The sequence below is a fragment of the Pinus tabuliformis genome, chromosome 5_1 (genome assembly GCF_031772625.1).
Source record: "Pinus tabuliformis cultivar Carrire ecotype Pingquan chromosome 5_1, CPIR1, whole genome shotgun sequence".
NCBI lineage: Eukaryota > Viridiplantae > Streptophyta > Pinopsida > Pinales > Pinaceae > Pinus > Pinus tabuliformis.
The window spans coordinates 643,385,840-643,410,658 of NC_142305.1; the positions used below are offsets into that span (position 1 = coordinate 643,385,840).

The following is a 24,819-nucleotide window of genomic DNA, read 5'->3' on the forward strand; positions in this document are numbered from 1 at the left end:
TGTCTCAGAATGTTCTGGAAAATAAGTCTTGGGGGGAGACATGGATGTAATTGCCAGTCTGACAGGTTGGGTGGTTAAAGAAGTCTCTTTCTACTCTTATTTCTCTTATATAAACCAGAGAGATAAGTATTGTTTTATTTGAACTACATTTTATTTGCTATCTGAATGTTTACTTAGAAGAAACCGTGACTCTAAAATAAGCATGGAAGTTATTATGTTGTTTTCTTAGTTTGAAATTCTATCATTGTAATTAGTTACTCGAACTGAAGAATTGCAGACTAGATAAAATGTTGTAGAGAGGAAAAATGCCTAAAATACCTTGCATTATACTAGATGTAAATCCTTTCTATTGTGCATGATATAAATATTTTTGGTGTAAAATATTGTTGAGTTAATATTTCTGTTATTTGAATAAAAGCAGGAGGATAACAAAATGAATAGTCGACCCTAGCAGGGTATCAATAGGAAAAAGAATAAAAGGGTGAGACCCGATACATGTTAAATAAAATAATTTGTCCATAGATATTATTGTGTGTGTTTATAAACAGTAGGAAGACAAAAGGGTTGTTGTCCATAATGCATATAAGAAGAAAGTTATGAAAGAATTAAATTAATATGGGTATGTATTATTATGGAAACGAGTTAGTTTCCCTTTTAATCCCGAGGGCCATGGGGAAACAATCTTTCTTCTTGAATAAAGATATGAGCAACAAAGACAAGTGAAACAATTTTTGTGGTCAAAACTCGTACCCTTGATGGTACTGTTGGTAACCATTAAAAGAAATATGAAATAATAAATATCACCCATGCTTCAAGAATGAGATAATCGAATAAACATAGCATGTGACACAAACTTACAACGAACAAGCATACAATATTAAGCTGGAGCAATAATGACATACATATTTAAATAGTCAATACTTTAAGAACATCAATTGAATAAAAAATCATGGCAGTAAACTGCATATCAGTAAACACATAATTAATGTAAAAAATAGTCATGGCATGAGATCGATATCTTGTCACAGTAACATGATCTTACACAATGAATGAAAAAAATATTTACAAGTCTAATTCACCAATAATAGTCGCTTCATTATTATACAACACCATTAAACAAAAGCATTAAGTCACAATGGGCAATTATGTCGAGGGGGAAAAACCCCTTGTACTACTTAAAAGAGAGAAGAATAAATTGTTCACAAGATTATACCCTAGTCTCTACACAAAATAGTCTACCAGACATTCACCAAAGGAAATTCCTTAAACTCCTTGATCCCAAGCATTATTACAGAGTAATAGGAGATAAAATGTATTTCTATATATGTATATGAACAATAGATAAATAATGTAACCCTAGATTGTGACTTCAGGTGATCAGAGTTGCCAGGAATATGATAAGAACCTGATTCAAGAGCAAACATTCCAAAAGAGGACTCAAAACCATGAATCTCGAGTCCAAACGCTGTAAAGAAACATCAGGAGAATAAAATGATCTGAATCTCACACCTGTAAGGGAATAAGGGAACCATGAGACTCTTAACAAATTATACACAAGCATAAAGTCGACCACACTGAAACATAAGATGACCCATGTCAACCTATTATGAAAGAGAATACCTGGACAAGAACCCTAGTGGAGTTAGAGGCATCTTTACCTTAGAATATGCATTGAATAAAAGAACAGATGCTGGTAGTAACCCTAGCACCGGAGCTAAAATTAGAGTTTGTGGTATAAGGGTTTGTGTTGAGAACCTTTCCAGCAAATTGATAATGAAACCAGAACAATGCTTACTTGGAAGAGTGAGGATGGCCTTGCATCCTCAGACCAAAATGTTCTGGAGTTGAACCATACACTCCCATGATATGTGAGCGTCACAATAATCAGAGCAACATTGTAAAATCTCTACAAAAGGGCATAAGAGAAGGAAATGGAAATTGAAGACCATGTGTAAGCATAACTGTGAACCCTGACTCACCAGAAGGATGGTAACATGGTTGAAGCAGAGAATCCCTTGGCATAGAAGTTGTAGAGGCATAGCATTGAGAGGTAGAATGGCAGTGCCGACGGGGAGCTGGAGATAGGGACGATTACCATCAATTGCTCCTCTACAATACTGTCCGATGAAATCCCTAGCACGTGGACAGTGGGATTCAACACACCTGTAACGCGCCATTAGCCCCAAGTACGATGAGGGATAGTCTTTAAAGAGTTCCTTAATTCATTCGAAGGGTTAACCATTGACCAAAGATAATAAACTCCAGGTGTCAGATCCTAGGTTATGCCTGCACATAGAGTGCATCGTGATGCAACATAGAACCTTAAGGTAGGAGTGATGTCTTTAAGCGAGGGGTTCCTTACCATTAGTCAATATAACATGTCAATAATTAAACTCTAATGTCAAGTGCGCAGTGTGATGACTATGTGAATTAACTATGGCCATTGGAATTCCATGTGAGCTAATAGTAATGCATGTCACTTAACAAAAAAAATATTTATCTATGTATAGTGAGGGTAAATTGTGAGTTCTTATGAATACCATTGTTACATACTTCTTTTATTATCTAAAATATCAAATCTTTCATATCTATGCTTACACAATATTATTTTGTATTTTGTATTTTTACATATTCAATTATAAAAATAAAGTTGAAAAAATAATTTATTGTTATTTTTCAATTTAGCAATCCTAGGTATTACATCTTGAAAAAATATTTTACTGTTAATTTTCAATTTAATAATCTTAAGTATTACATCATATTTATTTTACAAACGAGCTTAGATCCATCTTAACTCCAGATCTACCAAGTACCGAGAAGGATTAAATCTCTTGAGATGCAAGCCTTTTTTAAAATGAAAAGAGATTTGATCCCTCTCGGCGCTTGGTAGATCCGGAGTTAAGATGGATCTAAATTGGTATATATATATATATATATATATATATATATAGTTGACATTGAAACATTTTATTTATATTTCACGTTCTCAGTACTAAAATGTTAAAACAAGCTCCTCATATTTTTTCCTCTATATATATTTAATTATTTTTATTATTAATATTTTATGAAATATTACATATCAAATGCATATTAAGTATTGAAAGAATTGCAAATCCCCCTCATATATTGAATTAGAATGAGGCTATTAATGGACTAGGAATTCTCTCACTCTTTCTCTCTCTATACCTTTCGTGTTAAAATAATTTATTTATAACCACATTAATTTGTTTATATTTTTAAAATCTTATACATAACTCCATATTAAAAATGAAATAAATAATACATCTTCTTAATTAGAGAAAGTGAAAATATAAGAATTTTTTCATTTAAATTATTTAATTTTCACTATATAAAATAGTTATAAAATTATGTTATTTCATATGGACATTGAAATATTTTACTTATGGTTGACACTACTTAGAGATAATGCTTACATAATAATTTTAGAGATGGTTTGGGTTTTTGTTGAGAGAATATCTCAACCTCCTTATTCATGTTTAGCTTCTGTTGGATCTCAATCCAACTATATATTTGTATAATATTTGTCAATGAATATAGGGTGAAAAATATTTTTTGGTGTGCATTCTGATTTCTTTGTTGGTATCAAAGCCCATATGGGCTTGACTCCCTCAAAGGAGGGCCCATAAGATGGGAGAACTCTGAAGATAAAATCCCTACTATGTACATAGAGTAGACTAAGATATTTGTTTTGTGTATTTTCTTTGTTCTGCTGAGTTTGATGTGTGTTTAGTTGTTGATGGAACACTAAGTATTGTTGTATGAAGGATCACTGGCACTTCTATGGTGTAATCGCTTCAACATCTTTGGAGATAATGATCAAGCCCAAGTAAATAAGTCTACATTGAACAAGTCTATCACAATAGACTGAGAGGAGAAGAGGGTCGTTCCCTTTGTTGCTGTTGTAGAATTAGATTATTTTTGTTGTTGTAGATATCTCATTCTAGAGCGATATGAACACCAACAACAGGCGTATCAGCATGATATCTGGATGTACCCATAGATTTGCAAGATCAAACAATTGCATTGAACTAGACCCATTATGTGGATCCGTCGCTAAACTGAACTAAATGCATCATGTGGATTTGTCACTAAATGGGCTCATGGGAGAAATTTAAACGACCCCCACCACCAGAATCTTGAAAACATTGAGAGGATTTCTAGGATATGACAGAGAACTGTTGTGCTCGTTGAAGGATCAAGTTGTTGTTGATGTGTTGGTTGGATGATCAGGCAATTTCTAAAACCTGCAAGTGTTCCAGAACCTGTGGGCCGCAATGCAAGCAAACAATGCTCTTTTCATTCTATATAACAAACTCTTTCGTATTGAAAGTCGTTGCCACTACAAACAATAACTTCATCTTTTGGTAAGCAATGTATGGTTGAAATCCTTTATCGCTACTGCATCCATGTATGGAGAGTTATTAATTGTTGGGCGTTTGCTGACTATAAAATTCTGGGTTGGAGTGATTTCTTTATTTTAGAGTAATTAGTAGTGATATGAATATAGTATTGGTTGAGTGTGTAAAAGACCAATTAATGAATAGAGGAGTATAATTAAATTAGTGGTTATCTGGTTCTTTGGTGCCGAGAGCATATGGCTAGTTTGATTGTGTGAATATGTTATTCAATGATGGATCTTGTTGTGCTTCGAGCTTCAAGAGCATTGGTTACAAGTTTTGTCATGAGATCCATGTGTGTAGAAAGGTCAGTGGCATAATTGCTAGATACAGTCCAATATAGAGATTGTCATGGAGATCGAGAAGTGTCAATTATACAAATTTAACCAAAGATGGATAAAGGTGATTATGTCTTAAATGAGTTGAACGAGAAGCTCGACTATTGTGGTGGTGAAAAGAGCGTTGTCTAGGAGACTTCAGAGTGAGGGTAAGTGCCGAGGAAGACTAGTGAGACAAATGTGACATGTGAATTGTAATTTGTTATTTTCGTATTAATCTTTATAATGATGTAATGTAAGCATTAAAGGGGGACTTGGAGATCATGCTTACATGGTAATTTTAGAGTTGGTTTGGGTTTTTGTTGAGAGAACATCTCAACCTCCTTATCCATGTTTAGCTTCTGTTGGATCTCAATCCAAGTATATATTTGTGAATGAATAGAGGGGTAAAAATAATTTTTTTGGTGTACATTATGATTTCTTTGTACACTATATTTTCTTTTATTAATATATTTTTGTTTTAAATATGACATGTAAATTAAATGTAGAATGAATTACATATCATGTAATATCAATATTACAATTTTTGTCATCTCCATATTTAGTGAAGAAATTACATTTCTTCCTAGTACTAAAAAATATTTTTTTTATTACTAATTTCCATTTTAAGTAGTGAAGAAACTACATTTTTTCTTCATACTGAGTTTTTTTTGCTAGTTATTTTATATCTCTATATAAAATTATGTAAAATTAAAATGCCAATTGAAATATTTTGATAATGACCAACATTAATTTTTTTTGTTATTTCTATTTTTAATTTATTAATTTAAAATATTATTTTAATATTTTTAAATATAACTTTACATAACAACATCTCTCGAACTACTTTTAACACAATGATTTAACATCTACAAAAATTTACACCTTTTATTATTAATCCTCACTTTTATGAGAATAAGAACCGATCATGACCTTGTCAAAATCCTAGCAATAACCTCACTCTCAAAATCACTTTACTGTGAATTTGTTTTTTAAATTTTTGTGACTTTAACCCAAATTTTCTAAAAATACTAGGTATTTAATTTTTTTTAAATGACTTAATTCCTTATGAACATTTTATATTTCTTTTACATTTTTATTTATTTTGTGAATGACTTAACTTTATCATGAACTTTTTATACAAAAATGTTTATGAATCACGATGACATTTTAGCCAGTTTTATATTTCTTTTACACTTTCATTTATTTTGTGAATGACTTAACTTTATCATGAACTTTTTATACAAAAATGTTTATCCAACACGATGACATTTTAGTCCGCCCCTCAAAGTAGCCTGCCGCTCAATAGTTCGATTGAGAAAAACACATTTCTTACCTATATGAAATCTTGTGATTGGCCAGTGGGGCATGCCACGGATGGATCGAATATTAATCCTGACCGTTCTTTTTATAAAATCTAAACCGTCGAATAGATTGCCCCGCCCAAATGTATTCAAATCTTCCTATTTAAACGGTCTTGTAAATCAACATTGTGGTAAGAGACGCTCGGTCATCATCTGGTTATTTTCTGGTACAAGTAGCGGCACAAAAGAGCGGTGTTTCGAAAATGGAGAGTTCAGGAAAGAGCGGTGGCAAGGGAGGGAGGAAGGGAGGAGCCTCCAGAAAGAAGTCGGTTAGCAGAGCAGTGAAGGCCGGGTTGCAGTTTCCGGTAGGAAGGATCGCAAGATATCTGAAGAAGGGGCGGTATGCTAAGCGGGTTGGAGGCGGTGCTGCCGTCTATACTGCTGCCGTCCTCGAATATCTGGCAGCTGAGGTGTTGGAAATGGCCGGAAACGCCGCTCGTGACAACAAGAAGACCAGAATTATACCCCGCCACATTCAACTGGCGGTCAGAAACGATGACGAGTTGGGGAAACTTTTGGGGAAAGTGACCATCGCTAGTGGCGGAGTGTTGCCAAACATTCATCAGGTTCTTCTCCCCAAGAAGGTTGCTGAGAAATCAGAGAAGGCCGCGGCGCCAAAATCCCCTAAATCTAAGTAGAAAATGTCGTTCATTGACGCTGGGTTTTTTTGAATTAATGAAAAGCAATGGTGTTTTATAACACCACCTTATTTGTCGGATCCTTTTGTTGACAGTTAGCAGAAGCTTTATTAATTGTTGATTGGGGTTTTGTTGGAATAATTTTTTTGTTTTTTTTTGTTTCGTCAATGAGTACAGATCCTTGAAACTATCTTCCGCAGATGCCGGGACATCTCATTTTTTATGAATATTGATGCTCTGGTTCAGCTGTTGTCTAAATCGATTCCTTGTTTCTAGTCCTCTGCAATTCATAGGTCATAGATTATTGTGTCCGAGTCCAGAGCAATACATCGTAAGTATGGTCCGTCTTCAACAAGACCAGTTTATAAAGGTATGTTTCCGATGCCGTTCTTACTGATAGTTTTCCTTTCTCGCCTTTCCGTTTATTTTTCTTACGCTTCAACATGTAAGCTGTAATAAATTTTCTGGGTTGCACACGTGCCTTTGGTTGGGGTTTGAAATTCTTACATTTCCTTTCGGACTCTCAGTGTTTCAATATCATTGGGTTTGGAATTCTTACGTTTCCTGTCGGACTAGCACAACGATGGGGAGTATGACATACACAGAGTAGGGCAACGTTAACATGGTGGCGCCACTTTCGTACTAGCAGGGAATTGGGACATCAAAACTCGTCACAGCTTAATAACCTTTAGGGATGCAACGACTATTGCAGGGGAGATCATACAAAACTTCCATTGGCGAGCTATTAATGGAGCATGGGACTTTTGGTATTTTCATCGGGCAGGATAGTGAGGGGAGCTTTATGTTGGACAAGATTGCCTCGGATCCTAGTATTGAAGGATTCTTTCATATCAGGACAGTGCAAAGGTCAGTAACGATCTAGTGACACATTTGGGACCCTGGAACATTTTACAGTGACAGTGGGGAGCGACAATTAGAGAGGATGGTTGCCCAAGCATTGCTTGAGGACAAGCGATTTTTGGTGCATGGGGGAGTTTGCTAGATGAGGATGCCACTTGGGAGGGTGAGCACATTTTGGAGCACCCAGCTTTGACGTTGTTTGAGGGTAAGAAACATTTGGTAGGGGAGGAATGTCATGTCCCTTCTCAAATAAATTTGTAACAAGGTGCTGCTACACAATTTTGTACAATTTTGGCTAAGGAAGAGAACCCATCATTTTCGACTTAGGGACTTAGGAGGCATTTCAACTTTATTTGGTTGCTAGTGAATGTGGTGGCCACCCATATGGGATTTCGAATTGGTCCATTCGAATAGCTTGGAGAGAAATTCGAATAGGTGGATGGAGGGGCCCACATAAGGCTAGGGAGGCCCAAGGAGTTATAAGGAGGGAGAAGCTTTCATTTTGGATTCATTTTTACACTGCGCAATAAAAAGTTACTTGATTGTTCACTTTGTTGTTTAGCTGAGTCAATCGGCTGTTTAGACACGAATCTCTCAAGCGAGACATTCAACTTCTACTTCAGGGGATCATCTATGCTCGCCCTAGACAGGTAGTTCCATAAGTATTTCAGGAGTTTCGAGAGTGTGTTACAACACTACCACAACGGGGAGTATGTATTTTTGGCTAGTTGGATAATACGCAGGGGGAGTTTGCAGCTATCAGTGATCAAGCATTTGTCAGGAGAGTTAGAGGACTAGGAGAGCAACAAAAGGCTAAAATTTCTTGTGAGTTTCGGAGCTAGCAGAGCCAACATCCTAGTAATTCAAATTACTGGGCTTGGGGACAGCACAAAGGGCCAATTCAAAAATTTTGTGGAGCTAAGGAGCAAGTGCCATAGGCCGGAAACCCATCCAAGAAGTCAGGGGATTGATAATAAAGGTTAGCCCAGCACTTTGGGTCCATTTTCGGGGGATTTACAGACAGATTCTAGCAGGCCGAGTTTTGCAGTTGTAGTTGAAGTTGGGCTCCAAGGGGGTCGAATTTCAGAAGTCTAAACCAACCAAATTCTTTTATGGGTTTTTATGGGTTTTGGGCAAGGATCACACTCCTAATTTTATAGAATTTTCTAGGCATATTTAAGGGGTCAAACAGGGGTCTCAATTGAGCCAGTAGTTAAAGGATCTAAGGGGAATTTGGGCCAAAATTCCGAGGTCAACATTTGGTCAATTCTTTCGTGGGTTATTCTGGGCATTTGGTGGAGAGGCCAGAGTTAATTTTCCGTAATTTTTTGAGCACGGGAAGCAGTGATTATAGGCCTTCGAAATTAGTAGACATAACAGTTTTATGGGGCAACGCAGTTCAGTTTGGTGCAACAGTTGTAGCAGCCTTCAGTTCAACATTTTCTCACTTGGGTTTTGTCATGCTTGTCCATTGAGACAAGCACAGTTGCACCATTATATTTTACTATTGTATTTTCTCCTGAAGAAGTAATAAAATGGCCCAAAAATTCTCTATTTCTAGGGTTTTCATGGGTGTTTAATGTATTTTTCGTTTTTCTAATTGTTGGATTATTTGCATGCTTTGTATATCACTTATATTCTTGTTTAGGAACATTATAGTCAGACCATAGAAAAAATAAGAAACAAAAGACGGTTAAAATGAGAGTTCAAAAAGATAAAACCCCCAACTTTTGACAGAGAAGTGGAAGAAGTTGTTTAGACGTGGTTGATCAGCGTTAATAAATAGTTCCAAAATTATGAAAATGATGATAACTTGAAGGCGAGACTAGACATCTACCAACTTCAGGGAAAGGCCGTGGGAGGAGGTCAAGGATTTCATGCAATTGATGAGCAAGGGGTGATTTGGGGAGACTTTTAGAAACACTTTAAAGAAAAGTATTTCACTGAGCGATTTTATGACAACAAGGTGAAATAATTCCACAACCTTTGAATGGGACAACTTTCTATGGACAATTTTGTGACCAATTTTACATCCTTGTTGAGGTATGTACCTTACAATGGGAGGAGAAGGCCAACGTCCAACGTTTCATGAGCAGTTTACTAGCGTTCATGAAAGAACGATTGGAATTTGATAACCCCAAAACCATGGACGAGACAATTCAAAAGGCGCAAATATGTTATCAACAGATGAAGCAGAAGGGGAAGGCAGTAAGAGTTGGGCTAATAAAAAAGTATAGAAATTTTCCAGAACATGAAAAATATGAAAAGTAGAAATGCCAGAAATATACATAGGAATTAGTACAATAAACCTCCTAGAAGGAATCAATAGAAATTTAAATCACAAGGAGAATCAAAACAAGTGGAGGTTTGCAGTAAACTAGAGTTCAATCAATAGTAGAAACCTCCATTATAGTGTTGGGGCTGTGGGGAGCCTCATTATTACAAAAACGGCTCTCACCGCACTAGAACAGAGCAAACTTCTAACATTCAAGAGGATTTTATGGTTGGTGACGTGGCGCGAAGCATACCAAAGATTAATGTTGCCTTATATGATCATCAATCTGAATACCAGCCCACTATGATCGAATTTGAAGGTAAGATGCATAACCATGCTATGTCCATTTTGATAGACCCAGGAGCTAGTTTAAGTTATGTCAGCCCAAAAATCATTGAAATGTGTCACCTATAAACCTGTAAATCTAAAAATCCTTGGTTGGTGCAGTTGGCCACTGGGGCAAAAAGAAGGGCGGCATCCAAAGTAGATGATTGCCCTATTGGAATAACATGTCAAGTAATTAGTATGGATTTGAATGTGTTACCTTTGGGGTCTTACAATGTCTTATGAAAAGCATTGGTTGTTAGTGAAATGCGAGGACAAGACCATATGTTACCTTAGTAAAGAGGGTGTAAGACAAAAAATTCAAGGGGTAAGAAGACCCATAAAACTACAACCAATTACCGCCTCCAAGTCAGGTAAATGTACCAGGAAGGGATGTCAAATATATGTAGTTCAAGTGGGTTTTACTAATTCTAAAAGTAAGTCAGCCTCTTTAGAAAGCTTGCCAATTATTCAGGATTTCGCCAATGTGTTTTCGGAAGAAATTCCAGGGATACCCCCCAAGCGAGACATCGATGTCATCATAGAATTAATTCCAAGGGTTGCACCTGTGTTAAAAACTCCTTACTGAATGAGCATTCCTGAATTAACTAAGCTTAAAATGCAGTTACAAGAATTACTCGACAAGGGCTATATTCGCCGAAGTGCGTGATCGTGGGAAGCACCTATCTTATTTGTCAGGAAAAAAGATGGTACAATGAGGCTATGCATTGATTACCGACAACTTAATAAGCTGAAAATTAAGAATAAATATCCCCTGCCTAGAATTGATGATTTATTTGATCGGGTCAAAGGAGCTACAATGTTTTCTAAGATATATTTGTGGTCGGGGTATCATCATATAAGGGTGAGGGAGGAGGACATTCCTAAAATCACTTCTGGACCTGTTCTGGCCATTATCAGTTTGTGATTTTTCCCTTCGACCTTACCAACACCTCGACAACCTTTATGAGTCTCATGAACAATGTGTTTCATCCTTATCTTGATAAGTTTGTCCTATTTTTGTTGATGACATTCTTATATACTCAAAGAATTCAGAGGAACATAAGAAGCATTTGCAAGTAGTTTTGCAAACATTTATGGGAGCACCAATTGTATGCTATGTACAGTAAGTGTGATTTCTATAAAGATCAGATTCAATATTTAGGACATATCATTTCTGCAAAAGGGATAGTCGTTGATCCAAAGAAAATTAAAAGTATTATGGAATGGTTTGTCCCTGCTAATGTTGTTGACCTCTGATCTTTCATGGGTTTAGCAGGATACTATCATCGTTTTATTGAAGGATTTTCTAGAATAACTTATCATATCACCTCTTCGCAAAGCAAAGGAAAAGCTTTCAAGTGGATCGTTAATTGTCAATGTAGTTTTGAGTTATTGAAACATTTATTAAGCACAACTCCACTGTTAAAAATTGCAGACCTTGAGAAGGAGTTCATTGTTTGCACTGACGCATGTCAGGAAGGAGTGGGAGGAGTATTGATGCAAGAAGGTAAGGTAATTGCATATGAATCCCATAAAATAAAAGAGCATGTGCAGAGATATTCTACTTACGACCTAGATTTAACTATGGTAGTACACATTTTAAAAGTGTGGAGGCATTATCTTTTGGGAAAAGAGTTTGTGTTTATGTTTGACCAAAGAAGCCTAACCAATTTCTTTAAACAACGTAGTATTAATGCACGACAAGCCAGGTGGACAAATTTTTGAGTGACTTCAATTTTGATATTAAGCACCTAAAGGGGAAAAAAATCGTGTAGCGGATGCATTGAGTAGAAAGTTGCATGAAATATATGAAATCTCATATATCCAAGTTGAGTTTAATTTTTCAGATCTGATTAAAGAAATTGTAGATAAAGATCTAGAATATTTGTTTTTATGAGAGCAACCCAGAAAAGCAAATATCTCTGGACAATAAATTGATTATGGCATAAATAAAGACAATTTATTGATTTTTAAGGGGAGGATATATGTTCCAAACCATGTAACTGTTAGACAATTAATAGTGGATGAATTTCATAAGAGACTCTATGCTGCCCATCCCGGATATCAAAAAATGTTCTCTATTACAAAGAAAAATTATTTATGGCCTGGAATGAGAAGAGATATCATGGAGTACTTGGCCAAATGTCTAGAGTGTCAGCGAATCAAGGTTGAACATCAACATCTAGCTGGGTTGTTTCACCTGCTACCCATTCCATAATGGAAATGGGAGGTAACTACTCTAGATTTTATCACTGGCTTGCCTAAAACTAAGAGGCAAACCGATTCAATCATGGTGGTAGTAGATAAGTTGAGTAAAGTAGCCCATTTCACCCTTGTTCAATCAACATACAAGACTATGCAAATTGCAGACATATTTATGCGGGAAATTTTCAGATTGCATGGAATACCCAAGGTTATGATCTCTGGCAGAGATGTGAAATTCACATCAACATTATGGAAAATTATCTTTACGGGCTTGGGAACTCAGATTTAGTTTAGCACTGTATATCATCCGTAAACAAACATTGTGAGTGAACCAAGTGTTGGAAGATATGTTACGGATGTGTGTGATGCAACAACCAAGCAAATGGGAGGAATACCTCCACTTAGTGGAATTCACATACAATAATAGTTATCACGAATTGTTAAAAATGAGCCCCTTTGAAGTTTTATATGGAAGGAGATGCAAAATACCCATTAATTGGAACAACCAATAAGATAAGCTAATGTTGGGACCTGACATATTAGCAGAGATGGAATTTACCAATGAAGAAGGTCCGACAGAATTTGAAAGCCAGTCAGGACAGGCAGAAGGAATATGCAAATAAGAAAAGGACTTATAATAAATTTTAGATAGGGGATCACGTGTACGTTCAAGTGAAACCCCAAAAGATCACTTTACAATGGAAGGGATGTGCGAAATTAGCCCCACAATATTGTGGACCCTTCCAAATTTTAGGAAGGGTTGGACCTATTGCATACCAACTAGGATTACCCAGCTATATGCGAGTCCATAATGTGTTTCACGTATCTATGTATATGACTCTAGACATATATTTAACTGGCAAGAGGTGTAGGTCAAAGTGTTAATAAATAAAAAAATTTCTTGACAGTTGATTATGTTTATTAATTATCTGGAAGTATGATATTTTGTGATATGGGAAAAGGTAGAACCAGACGAAGAATTCTTGGTAGAGCCTCTATGCATTCTCGGTCGGAGAGGAACAACACTATGGAGGCGAGTTATCACCCAGGTTAAAGTGCAATGGAGGCACTTTAGCCCGGAAAAGGCCACTTGGGAGGATGAAAGCTTGATGTGGGAATCATATCCTGACTTGTTCTAAGGGCACGAGTAAACACTAAGGAGGGTGTTTCTTTCAAGGGGGGGAAGATGTAACACCCATGGTCCTGTAAATAATTGTCATTTACTTTTTTTGTTTACTATGTAAGACTTGGTAATTCAGTTTGGTAGAGGCGGTGAAAGAATTTAAAGATTAAAATGTAGTTATTATCATTTAATTGCTTTAAAAGAAAGTTATGTTAGTCAGAGAAATGACGAAAAAAACTTCAAGAAAAAAAAATATTGAGTTTTCAGACAGTTAGATAGTTACTTCCTTCCCTCAGTTGGGAGAGGCCATTAGTGGTTGAGAGAGGAAGTAAGAGGAAAAGAAATAAAACTTACGACCGATAATTGTCAAAGAAGCAGTTGCACTATTGGAGGGTCTTCTTGAGCTAGTCATAACCAGTGGAAAACCCTGTAAAAGAAATAATTCTCGACTAGACTGGTGGTCTTGAGGTCCCAGAATGATTACTATCTGACAATGTTATGGAAAATAAGAGTCTCAGGGGGAGACTTGGATGTAATTTCTAGTCTCACAGGTTGGGTGGTTAAAGAAGTCTCTTTCTACTCTTATTTCTCTTATATAAACCAGACAGAGATATTGTTTTATTTGAACTGCATTTTATTTGATATCTGAATGTTTACTAATCGTGACTCTGAAATAAGCAAGGAAGTTATTATGTTGTTTTCTCGGTCTGAAATTCTATCATTGTAATCAGTTACACGAATTGAAGAATTGCAGACTAGATAAAATGTTGTAGAGAGAATCTTTCCGTCTGGGCCAATTCACCGTCGGTTTGTGGTATCCCCGGGTCTGGTTTGATCCTCAATTTCGCGCTGTGCATTTTCCATTTGGACCCTGCAATTATGGTCAGGCCTCGACAACGAATGCTCAGCCGTCGAGGCACCTCCCGTGGGGGGTCTTCGCGCCCTCCTGCAGATGCTTCCTATCCCCATTGCTGCCATTGCAATTGTCATCGTTCCCTTGATGCCAACCCCCTTCAGTCCAGTCAATTCCTGGACTCAAGCGCTCCTGATTCTGCTTCCTCGCCCGCCTTCGGCTCTGCCATTTTCAATTTCAATAGTTCTTTGAACTGCCCCCGGATCAGTGCCCATGTCTCGGTTCTCTTCATCGAAGCCTCCCAGGACGGCAGCGACTCTCAAGATGATCGGGGGAAGCAGCCAGCTGACGGCTCAGAGACAGTCATGAAAACGCCTGCGGCTACACCAGAGGATGTCTCAAATCGCCCTCTGGCTCAGAAGGAGATGATCAGCAAAGGCGAAGACGTCAACATGGAAACTGCTCCCACTGCAGCGGAGGTGGAGGAATACGGGTGGTGCCGGGTGGTTGAGGAGGAACCAGACGAATAGCGGTGCCATCGTTCCAGGTCTCTGCGGCACTTCTGTTAAGCCTTTCGGCCTCTCCCGCTGCTTTGATTATATTTTGGTCTTAAGTTTTTGTTATGTCGGCAAACTGTCTTTGTGTGGGTCTTGGGCACCGGGATCTTGTTCTATGGTTGGGATGTGTCTGTTTTCCCATGCGCGGGATTATTCTGATGTTCTGCTGGCGCCCCTGCGAGGGCTGGTTTATTTTTGGTCTGGTTAAGTCCTCGGACACCGCAGTCTCAGTTGTTCCAAGCTGCCATTACAGGCAACTGGTCCTTTCTATCTTGAAATGATGTAACTGATTTCTGTTTATGTATATAATAGATTAGTTTTAACGAGAAAAAAAAATGTCGTAGAGAGGAAAAATGCCTGAAATACCTAGATGTAAATCCTTTCTATTGTGCATGATATAAATATTTTTGGTGTAAGAGATTGTTGACTTAATATTTCTATTATTTGAATAAAAGCAGGAGGATAAAAAAAAAGAATAGCCGGCCCTAGTAGGGTATCAATAGGAAAAAGAACAAAAGGGTGAGACCCGATACATGTTAAATAAAATAATTTGTCCATGGATATTATTGTGTGTGTTTAAACAGTAGGAAGACAAAAGGGTTGTTGTCCATAATGCAGATAAGAAGAAAGTTATGAAAGAATTAAATTAATGTGGGTATGTATTAGTATGGAAACGTGTTAGTTTCCCTTGCAAGCCTGAGGGCCACTAGGGAAACAATCTTTCTTCTTGAATAAGATATGAGCATCAGAGACAAGTGAAACAGTTTTTGTGGTAAAAAACCGTACCCTTTACGGTACTGTTGGTAACCATTAAAAGAAATATGAACTAATAAATATCACCCATGCTTTAGGAATGAGATAATTGAATAAACATAGCATGTGACACAAACCTACAACGAACAAGCATACAATGTTAAGCTGGAGCAATAATGACATACATATTTAAATAGTCGATACTTTAACAACATCAATTGAATAAAAAATCATGGCAGTAAACTGCATATTAGTAAACACATAATTAATGTACAAAATAGTCATGGCACGAGAGCGATATCTTGTCGCAGTAACCTGATCTTACACAATGAATGAAAAAAATATTTACAAGTCTAATTCACCAATAATAGTCGCTTGATTATTATACAATACCATTAAACAAAAGCATTAAGTCACAATGGGCAGTTATGCCGAGGGGGAAAAACCCCTTGTACTACTTAAAAGAGAGAAGAATAAACTGTTCACAAGATTATACCCTAGTCTCTACACAAAACAGTCTACTAGACATTCACCAGAGGAAATTCCTTAAACTCCTTGATCCCAAGCATTATTACAGAGTAATAGGAGATAAAATGTATTCCTATATATGTATCTGAATAACAATTAAATAATGTAACCCTAGATCGTGACTTCAGGTAATCAGAGTTGCGAGGAATATGATAAGAACCTGATACAAGAGAAAACATTCCAAAAGAGGACTCAAAACCATGAATCTCGAGTCCAAACGCCGTAAAGAAACATCAAGAGAGTAAAATGATTTGAATCTCACACTTGTAAGGGAATAAGGGAACCATGAGACTTTTAACACATTATACACATGCATAAAGTCGACCACACTGAAACATAAGATGACCCATGTCAACCTATTATGAAAGAGAATACCTGGACAAGAACCCTAGAGGAGTTAGAGGCATCTTTACCTTAGAAGACACATTGAAGAAAAGAACAAACTCAGTTAGTAACCCTGGCACCGAAGCTAAAATTAGAGTTTGTGGTATAAGGGTTTGTGTTGAGAACCTTGCCAGCAAATTGATAATGAAACCAAAACAATGCTTACTTGGAAGAGGGAGGATGGCCTCACATCCTCAGACCAGAATGTTCTGGAGTTGAACCATATACTCCCATGATACATGAGCGTCACAATAACCAGAGCAACATTGTAAAATATCTACAAAAGGGCATAAGAGAAGGAAATGGAAACTGAAGACCATGTGTAAACATAATCGTGAACCCTGACTCATCGGAAGGATGGTAACATAGTTGAAGCAGAGAATCCCTTGGAATAGAAGTTGTAGAGGCATAGCGTTGAGAGGTAGAAGGGCAGTGCTGGTGGGGAGCTGGAGATAGGGACGGTTACCATCAATTGCTCCCCTACAATCTACACCATCCAATGAAAGCCCTAGCACGTGGACAATGAGGATCAACACACCTATAACACGCCATTAACTCCAAGTATGGTGAGGGATAGTCTTTAGAGGGTTAACCATTGACCAAAGATAATAAACTCCAGGTGTCAGATCCTAGGTTATGCCTGCACATAGAGTGCATCGTGATGCAATATAGAACCTTAAGGTAGGAATAATGTATTTAAGCGAGGGGTTCCTGACCATGAGTCAATATAACATGTCAATAATTAAACTCTAATGTCAAGTGCGCAGTGCGGTGACTATGTGAATTAACTATTGCCATTGGAATACCATGTGAGTTAATAGTAATGCATGTCACTTAACAGAAAATATATTTATCTATGTATAGTGAGGATAAATTGTGAGTTCTTATGAATACCATTGTTACATACTTCTTTTATTATCTAAAAAATCAAATCTTTCATATCTATGCTTACACAATATTATTTTGTACTTTGTAAATTTACATATTCAATTATAAAAATAAAGTTGAAAAAATAATTTATTGTTATTTTTCAATTTAGCAATCCTAGGTATTACACCTTAAAAAAATATTTTACTATTAATTTTCAATTTAATAAGCTTAAGTATTACATCATATTTGTTTTACAAATCAACTTAGATCCATCTTAACTCTAGATCTACCAAGCATCGAGAAGGATTAAATCTCTTGAAATGCAAACTTCTTTTAAAGTGAAAAGAGATTTGATCCCTCTTAGCGCTTGTTAGATCCAGAGTTAAGATGGATCTAAGTTGGTATATATATATATATATATAGATAGATAGATATATGTAGTTGACATTGAAACATTTTATTTATATTTCACGTTCTCTGTACTAAAATGTTAAAACAAGCCCCTCATATTTTTTCCCTATATATATTTAATTATTTTTATTATTAATATTTTTTAAAATATTACATATCAAATGCATATTAAGTATTGAAAGAATTGCAAATCTCCCTCAGATATTGAATTAGAATGAGGCTATTAATGGACTAGGAATTCTCTCACTCTTTCTCTCTCTATATATTTCATGTTAAAATATTTAATTTATAACCACATTAATTTGTTTATATTTTAAAAATCTTATACATAACTTCATATTAAAAATGAAATAAATAATACATCTTCCTAATTATAGAAAGTGAAAATATAAGATTTTTTTAAATTTAAATTATTTAATTTTCACTATATAAAGTAGTTATAAAATTATGTTATTTAATATGGACATTGAAATATTTTACTTATGGTTGATACTACTTAGAGATAATGCTTACATGACAATTTTAGAGTTGGTTTGGGTTTTGTTGAGAGAATATCTCAACCTCCTTATTCATGTTTAGCTTCTATTCAATCTCAATCCAACTATATATTTGTATAATACTTGTCAATGAATATAGGGTGAAAAATATTTCTTGGTGTGCATTTTGATTTCTGTGTTGGTATCAAAGCCCATATGGGCTTGACTCCCAAAATCCCTACTATGTACATAGAGTAGACTATGATATTTGTTTTGTGTATTTTCTTTGTTCTGCTGAGTTTGACGTGTGTTTAGTTGTTGATGGAACACTAAGTGTTGTTGTATGAAGGATCGCTGGCTCTTCTACGGTGTAATCGCTTCAACATCTTTGGAGATAACGATCAAGCCCAAGTAAATGAGTCTACATTGAACAAGTCTATCACAATAGACCGAGAGGAGAAGAGGGTCGTTCCCTTTGTTGCTGTTGTAGAGTTAGATTATTTTTGTTGTTGCAGATATCTCATTCCAGAGCGACATGAACACCAACACCAGGCGTATCAGCATGATATCTGGATGTACCCATAGATTTGCAAGATCAAACAATTGCATTGAACTAGACGCATCGTGTGGATACGTCGCTAAACTGAACCAAATGCATCAAGTGGATTTGTCACTAAATGGGCTCATGGGAGAAATTTAAACGACCCCCACCACCAGAATCTTGAAAGCACTGAGAGCATTTCCAGGACTTGACAGAGAACTGTCATACTCATTGAAGGATCAAGTCGTTCTCGCTGTGTTGGTTGGATGATCAGGCAATTTCTAAAACCTGCAAGTGTTCCAGAACCTGTGGGCCTCAATGCAAGCAATCAATGCTCTTTTCATTCCGTATAACAAACTCTTTTGTATTGAAAGTCGTTGCCACTACAAAAAACAACTTCATCTTTTGGCAAGCAATGTATGGTTGAAATCCTTTATCGTTACTGCATCCATGTATGAAGAGTTATTAATTGTTGGGCGTCTGCTGACTATAAAATTCTGGGTTGGAAGTGATTTCTTTATTTTAAAGTAATTAGTAGTGATATGAATATAGTATTGATTGAGTATGTAAAAGATCAATTAATGAATAGAGGAGTATAATTATATTAGTGGTTATCCGGTTCTTTGGTGCCGAAAGCATATGGCTAGTTTGATTGTGTGAATAAGTTATTCACTGATGGATCTTGTTGTGCTTCGAGCTTCAAGAGTATTAGTTACAGGTTTTGTCATGAGATCCATGTGTGTAGAAAGGTTAGTGGCATAATTGCTAGATACAGTCCAATATAGAGATTGTCATTCAGGAGATCGAGAAGTGTCAATTATACAAATTTAATCAAAGATGAATACAGGTGATTATGTCTTAAATGAGTTGAATGGGAAGCTCGAATATTGTGGTGGTGAAAAGAGTGTTGTTCGGGAGACTTCAGAGTGAGGGTAAGTGTCGAGGAAGACTAGTGAGACAGATGTGACATGTGAATTGTAATTTGTTATTTTCGTATTAATCTTTATAATGATGTAATGTAAGCATTAAAGGGGGACTTGGAGATCATGCTTACATGGTAATTTTAGAGTTGGTTTGGGTTTTTGTTGAGAGAACATCTCAACCTCCTTATCCATGTTTAGCTTCTGTTGGATCTCAATCCAAGTATATATTTGTATAATATTTGTGAATGAATAGAGGGTGAAAAATAATTTTTTTAGTGTGCATTCTGATTTCTTTGTACACTATATTTTCTTTTATTAATATATTTTTGTTTTAAATATGGCATGTAAATTAAATGTAGAATAAATTACATATCATGTAATATCAATATTACAATTTTTGTCATCTCCATATCTAGTGAAGAAATTACATTTCTTCCTCGTACTAAAAAATAATTTTTTATTATTATTAATTTCCATTTTAAGTAGTGAAGAAATTACATTTTTTCTTCATACTAAATTTTTTTGCTAGTTATTTTATATCTCTATATAAAATTATGTAAAATTAAAATGCAAATTAAAATAGTTTGATAATGACCAACATTAATTTCTTTTATTATTACTATTTTTAATTTATTAATTTCAATATTATTTTAATATTTTTAAATATATGACAACATCTCACATACTACTTCTCAATGCCATGATTTAACATCTACATAAATTTTCATTTTTATTATTAATCCTCACTTTTACGAGAATAAGAACAATCATGACCTTGTCAAAATCGTAGCAATAACCTCACTCTCAAAATCACTTTAGTGTGAATTTGTTTTTTAAATTTTTGTGACTTTAACCAAAATTTTCTAGAAATACTACGTATTTAATTTTTTTTAAATGACTTAATTCCTCATGAACATTTTATATTTCTTTTACACTTTTATTTATTTTGTGAATGACTTAACTTTATCATGAACTTTTTATACAAAAATGTTTATGAATCACGATGACATTTTAGCCAGTTTTATATTTCTTTTACAATTTCATTTATTTTGTGGATGACTTAACTTTATCATGAACTTTCTATGCAAAAATGTTTATCCAACAGGATGACATTTTAGTCCGCCACTCAAAGCAGGCTGCCGCTCAATAGTTCGATTGAGAAAAACACATTTCTGACCTATATGAAATCTTGTGATTGGTCAGTGAGGCATGCCACGGATGGATCGAATATTAATCCTGACCGTTTCTTTCTATAAAATCTAAACCGTCGAATAGATTGCCCCGCTCAAATGTATTCAAATCTTCCTATTTAAACTGTCTTGTAAGCTGTCATTCAACATCGTGGTAAGAGACGCTCGGTCATCATCTGGTTATTTTCTGGTACAAGTAGCGGCACAAAAGAGCGGTGTTTCGAAAATGGAGAGTTCAGGAAAGAGCGGTGGCAAGGGAGGGAGGAAGGGAGGAGCCTCCAGAAAGAAGTCGGTTAGCAGAGCAGTGAAGGCCGGGTTGCAGTTTCCGGTAGGAAGGATCGCAAGATATCTGAAGAAGGGGCGGTATGCTAAGCGGGTTGGAGGCGGTGCTGCCGTCTACACTGCTGCCGTCCTCGAATATCTGGCAGCTGAGGTGTTGGAATTGGCCGGAAACGCCGCTCGTGACAACAAGAAGACCAGAATTATACCCCGCCACATTCAACTGGCGGTCAGAAACGATGACGAGTTGGGGAAACTTTTGGGGAAAGTGACCATCGCTAGTGGCGGAGTGTTGCCAAACATTCATCAGGTTCTTCTCCCCAAGAAGGTTGCTGAGAAATCGGAGAAGGCCGCGGCGCCAAAATCCCCTAAATCTAAGTAGAAAATGTCGTTCATTGACGTTGGGTTTTTTTGAATTAATGAAAAGCAATGGTGTTTTATAACACCACCTTATCTGTCGGATCCTTTTGTTGACAGTTAGCAGAAGCTTTATTAATTGTCAATTACAGAGTAGGATTGGGGTTTTGTTGAAATAACTTTTTTTTCGTCAATGAGTACAGATCCTTGAAACTATTTTCCGCAGATGCTGGGACATCTCCCTCTTTATAAATATTGATGCTCTGGTTCAGCTGTTGTCTAAATCGATTCCTTGTTTTCTAGTCCTCTGCAATTCATAGGTCATAGATTATTGTGTCCGAGTCCAGAGCAATACATCGTAAGTATGGTCCGTCTTCAACAAGACCAGTTTATAAATGTATGTTTCCGATGCCGTTCTTACTGATAGTTTTCCTTTCTCGCCTTTTCAACATGTAAGCTGTAATAAATTTTCTGGGTTGCACACGTGCCTTTGGTTGGGGTTTGGAATTCTTACGTTTCCTTTCGGACTCTCAGTGTTTCAGTATCATTGGGTTTGGAATTCTTACGTTTCCTTGCGGACTTAGTGTTTGAGTATCATTTAGTTTCTGGCCAGTATAGAGATTTGTTTCTAATTTTGGGTTTGTTCCTTCTTTGGTTTGTTGATCTTTTGTTGTCGTCTCGAAAGATGAAAACCCGTAGTTTTATTGTGTAAAAACAGGGAGGAAAGAGCTCCTGCACTGAGCTTCAAATCTGATACAATAGCACCCATCTGTCAACTGAAGGAGCGAGGAATGAAACCCTACATGCGAAAACTTCGACCTGAAAGGGACAATGCAGAAAATCCAAGGCGCGCACGCTCGTCTACCAAATGATCCGGTACACAGGCCATAAACTAATAAGCATGAAAAACTAATAAGGCATGCAGGTCCTCACATACAGTCCGCCTTCACACAGTGTGTCTGTAAAAAGAGAATAAAAAGGGCCCGAGACGCAGGCCATAAACTAATAAAGCATGAAAAAATAATAAGGCATGCAGGCCTTCACATATAGCCTGCTGTCACAGTGTGACCGTAAAAAAGGAAAAAAAAAAAGGTCCCAGGACCCTCCCAAGATAACATAGCAGCCCTTTGAAAATTACCACGAATTCGGAAGGAGCTAGCGCAGTCTTTGCAGTGAAATGGCAAGAAGAGGCACAAAATGGGTTAAAAAAACCCTGTCACCTCATCTCTTCACAAAAGTCGTGGCGCAGCAAAATCTCAGCAATGCGCACATACGAATCAAAAAAATCCACGGCGCCGAAGGGGTAGAAAGGGCTGCAAAGCTCAGAAAAAAAACCGTGAAACCTTGCAGAAGCAGTGTTGAGGCCCAGAACAGATGGAATGGCGATGAGGAAAGTTGTATGCGGCATAAAACCCTCAAAGAACGAACAGAAGCATCCAAGAGGCCCATTCCATGTGTAGGTGACCAATCCAAACTGTGTGCAGCATAAAACCCTCAAAGAACAGACATAATCACCACAACAGGTCCATTCCACGTGTAAGTGACCAATCCAAGCGGTGTGCGACATAAAACCTGCAAAGAACGACATAATCACCACAAAAGGCCCATTTCATGTTTAAGCGACCAATGCAGTAGGTAGAGGTATGAAAAGGAGCCCTTGAAGTTTCATCCCCACCATGCTGAACCTGGAAATGATGCAACAGCTGCCATACCGGCACTAGAAGCCTCTGGAGGGTTCTTGTGATATTGTGCAGGTATGTCGTTTTTTGGTGAGGAGAACCAATAGCCGCTTCAATGCAATGATTTTAAAGAGGTTGTTCATGAGCAAAACCAACAAGCCACTGCTATCTCTTTCTTGCCTGGTTCGTTACATGCAGGGGAAGGTTAGTGATCTGTCTTCAATTTAAGTGGGTTTTCTTTTCTTTTCAACAGTTTTTGAGCATACCTTTAATCAGATCAGGTCAGGATGAGGATCAAAGATATGTGTTTTTCAACGTGACAGTGAAGGAAACTACATGTATTGCACTGCGTTTTCTGTTATAGGATGTAAATTGTTGGAATACTTGGGGAGACCTTAACACCCAATAGATGTTAAATAATGTTCTTAGTTAGATTCCCACTATTGCTAGAATATATATTTGCACGTCCTATTGGGACAGAATAAAATAGAATGAGCTATATTTGGAATTCATTAGAAAGCATTGTTCACCACACTCTTTTAACTCCCGAGCAAAATCTCTTCGAACAAACAGATATGAATCGGCTCAATGCTCTCTCAGTCTACTCGGAAATATGATAGTCTGACTTGCAAGTCATTCTCTCCTAACAGCAAAGAAACAATATCTTTGGCTTGACCATCTGTTATGATTACACAGTAGACGACCAGAAATACCCATAAACTACCAGAGTCCAATGTGTTTAGTGGTATGTAGTGTCAGCGATGCAAACTACATATGGAAGATGGGCAATGGTTGAAATTTATTAAAAGGGACTGTTTTATGGGTTTCTTTTGAGTTTGATTCCCCAGTTTTACACCATTTTGAAGGAACCTGTTATTACTCTGTAAATTTCCCCTAAGCCGAGAGAAATCTCAGAGGTAACCACAAACCTCTTTTGTCCAGCCCCTTAGCTTTGGAGAAGGCTCTCTCACTATCTTGTCCTATCAATCAAATAAATGAATAATAAGATCTAGGTTTTAGGTGGGTTATATTAATCAAAATGGTAGCTTTAAGGTTGATTTATTGAAGGTAGGTGCAGAGGACATGTCTATTTAAGATCAAAGCATTATTACAGATCTGAATGAATAAGAGATATGGTGCAATCCACACAGGGGCAAGGTAGGCATACCCATTGGTAATCGATCAAATTTTGTTATAGTAAATGGGTGAGTGCAACCTGAGAAAAGATGACAAATAGAGCATCAAAACATTGACGAGTTCATGTTGCCATGGAAGAAAGTGACACATATATTGATTAGTGGAATTTATCTAGGCACTAGTCGAATTTTGAAAAATATCCTTTCAGATTGAGGATGAAGAATGTTTACACCATGAAAGTATATATTACAAGTAGATCAGAAGGAAATACATAAACAAACCATTAGAAAATACACATACCAATAAGCATTGACACAAGAATCTTTGTCAAAGTTGCATTGGCTTTCTTCTAT

At 36.6% G+C, this 24,819-nt stretch overlaps 2 pseudogenes; both read left to right on the forward strand.

Moving 5' to 3' along the window:
* The first annotated feature begins 6,240 nt into the window (after positions 1-6,240).
* LOC149166631 (histone H2A pseudogene) lies at positions 6,241-6,815 on the forward strand (annotated as a pseudogene).
* Positions 6,816-21,177: 14,362 nt separating this feature from the next.
* On the forward strand, positions 21,178-23,522 carry LOC149166632 (histone H2A pseudogene; annotated as a pseudogene).
* Positions 23,523-24,819: the final 1,297 nt, after the last annotated feature.